This window comes from Lactuca virosa, chromosome 7 (genome assembly GCF_052849685.1).
Source record: "Lactuca virosa cultivar CGN04683 chromosome 7, Lactuca_virosa_CGN04683_v6, whole genome shotgun sequence".
Classification (NCBI taxonomy): Eukaryota; Viridiplantae; Streptophyta; class Magnoliopsida; order Asterales; family Asteraceae; genus Lactuca; species Lactuca virosa.
In genome coordinates, this window is record NC_136432.1 from 86,034,252 (window position 1) to 86,037,812 (window position 3,561).

Below are 3,561 nucleotides of genomic sequence, written 5' to 3' on the forward strand. Positions count from 1 at the left end.
GCGAGTCGGCTAGGGTTTCTCCCAATTCTTGGACACGTATGAACTCGGCGAGTTAAAGGGGAACTCAACGAGCCAATCAAGGATTTCACGACTTCTCGAGTTCAGGAAGGACTCGACGAGTCGGTGAACTGCACTCCACGAGTCGAGTCAACATGGACTGTTGACTTTGACTGTGGACTTTGACTTGGACCAAGGGTTGACCAGTTGACTTCTGAGGGTATTCCGGTAATTTGGAGATTTATGAAAAAGGGTTTTATGGTAACTATAGGTGGTGGAGTTCGTGTTGGTGATCCAGGAGTTGAGCTTTCTAGTTTCAGACGACGGTTGCAAGGTGAGTTATCCTCACTATACTAAGGGGTCTAAGGAACCAAGGCCGGTCCATTGGATATATTATCCTAGCAGTGTTAGAGGTTGAGTACGAGTTAGTGTTGCATGCTAGTGGTTATGCCAGTTAGGTGGATCTGTAGGATTACCTGTGATGTTATGTGATTATTGCATGCTCAGTGGTTATGTTATGTGTTTGTTATATGGGATGGGTTGAGGTTGTACTGCTTCGTGCGGTAGCCAACAAACCCTAGGAGTATTCCAGTTACGGGCTAAGGGAGACTCGTATTGTGGGCTCGGGAGCATTCCAGTTACGGGCTAAGGGAGACGCGTACTGTGGGCTCGTGGGTATTACAGTCTGTAGGGCTGTGGACCTGTTATGTTATGTTCTCTTCAGTTTGTTATGATATGTTATTGCTGACATGGTTATGTGGACTGTATGTGTATCGGTATTTTGGGGGTAACTCACTAAGCTTTCGGGCTTACAGTTTCAGTTTATTGTTTCAGGTATATCAAGGGATCGCGGCAAGGCGAAGGCATGATCGTACAACTCCTCATATTATGTTTATGTTTCTGGGAATACTCTGAAAATAATATTTTGAAAACAAGGTTGTAATGTTTTGATGAATTTGACATGTTTTAAAAGTTTAAATTGGTTTGAAATTTTTGGGTGTTACACATCCCTACAACGGTTAGACTCAAACGAGAGTTGCGCAACAGGGTCAAATCACTTACTATGGAATTATTTAATCCAAACTTCAAGTGACCTAGCACATCCCGATCAACAAGCTACCTCATACACAAGAATTCTCAAATCACTACTACTGCCCGAAGCATCATGCTACTCCTTAGCTGCTTTCCAAAAGCAGTTGAGACCTCCCAGGTCCCAACTTGTCTACCAACTATCTGAAGTACCGGGTCCTTCCCGGTTGCTTCGCTCAAGAACACCCACACAGTCACCCCACGCGACTTCTAAAAGGAAACCTCGACCGACAATAATTACCCGGACAATCTTGACACCCAAACCCGGTGCTAACTGATCGCTACAAGACCAACTGTAATCATACCTCATACCCGGTCGTCCACAACCTACCAATTCCTGATTCCAAACATGTTGTGGCCCTCCCACAGCCTTGCGAACAGACCCACTTTGGCCTAAATGATCTAAATAAATCCATGAGCAAATCACCGATTTGCCACAATCTCACCGTTGAACAGGGACCGGTGAATGCTACAGGTCACCCCACAGTTTTACAACACTCCCACACTAACTGACCACTAGTGAATGCTACGGGCCACCCCGCAGTCTTACAACACTTCTATACTAACTAACCACTAATGAATGCTACGGCCACTCCGCAGTCTTACAACACTTCCACACTGCCACAACCGCCGCCCAATGCCTTACCGCTAATCTATCTATCCGAACACCATCCATATTAAAACACGCGCCTAACCAAACTCTCCAACAGAACTCAAATCATGATTGGAACCCCATCCTGGGTCCCCTATAGCCTACTGTCAAGCACCAAGAAGACGCAAACCCAATGTTGGGAAGTTTCCCGAACTCCCAACTCACACAATCCGCAATCTAAATAGCTACTTGGGTCGCCTTCCTCCCCGACGGGGATGCGAAACTCATCCTAGTTTCACAACCGCTCCCACTCCCGGAAATTTTGATCGGTTCACCCCCACTTGTATTCGACGAAGCTCCCTCTTCCCATAAGTCTGATGGATTCCCAACCTATCAAACCTCATATAGCATGAACCGCCTATGACCTGCGCTTACCAATACTAGCATTCCATTACTAGCCAATTTCAATGATCGTCCAATTCGTGATATCCAGAAGAATACTCCCTGAAATTCTTAGCAAGTCCAATAACTCCAATCACCTCCCATGATACCACACCAATTCCTTATGTTCTTATGCTGTGGACTAAAACCATAACTGTAACATCCGGATTTTCAGGTATGTTATTTTGAATTATTTATTTTTGAGGATCATTGATCTACTCGACGAGTTGGTGCTATAACTCGTCGAGTAGAAGCGGGGTGGCCACGTGAGTTTAATGAACTACTCGACGAGTCCAAGAGTAGACTCGCCGAGTAGGCGCTGTAAGTGGAAACCCTAAATCTTCGGGCCTGAGCCCTATTTAAAGGCACTTATGGCCTTCATTTGCTGCTACCATCCCAGAGAGAGAGCCCCCCATCGATCTTGAGTGTGTAGAGTGAGAGAGAGAAGGCCATTTGAGCTTTTGGTGTGATTTTGCAAGAAAGGAAAGGAGCTCCAGCAATAAGGATCAAAGGAGATTGCTATTCTGAGTTAGCCAAGCAAGGAGTTCACCTTGAGGTACCAAATCGGATCCCTCTTTCTCTCTATTGTATGGGTTTCATTATTTGGGGTTAGGGCTTGAATCATTCCTTTTTGGGGGGTTTTGGATGCCTCAAACCCCCTTCTTCGAGTTGTGTTAGAGATCTGGACCCTTTTAGGTCCAGGAAATCCCAAGCATCCAGCTTTATGCATTTCCAATGGAGTTTTGAACCTAGGTTGCCATTTTAGGAGCTATTTCACCAAAAAGAGCCTTATGAGTGTTGCATGAGTATAAAGGTTGGACCTTTACGTGACTTTTGAGTGTTGGAAGGCCAGATCTATAGATTAGAGAAGCAGATCTGACCTCAGGAGATCGTTTGAGCATTCTCATGGAAGAAACTCGCCGAGTCCATGAGCGGACTCGACGAGTCGGATCGTGTTGCACCACGATTCGTGATCAGTGGTAACCATTGGGAGAAAGGTTGACTCGACGAGTTGAGTGAGGCCTTAGAGGATTCAGAGGACACGTATGGACTCGCCGAGTCACCCGAGTGCACTCGACGAGTCTGGTCAAAGTTGGACCGTTGACTGGGGTTGACTTTTAGGGTTTGGTCAACATTTGGACATTGGACCATTGGAGGGGTAAAATGGTCTTTTCCCCTTCTGAGAGAATATAGTGAGGGATTATTCTAGCCTTTGAGAGCCGTATTAATTAGAGATAATTACTTTATGTGATTAGGCGGAGGCTAGAGTAGATATTCGAGTTCGAGACTTTCCGAGATTTCCCGAGGTGAGTCTTCTCACTATACATTACCTAGAGTGGTATCTATGTGCAGGCCAGAGGGTCTTATGTGTTATGTGTATGCTGAGTTTATGTGTATTGTGATATATGTACGCTATGTGTTGTATAGACCGGACCGGAGGG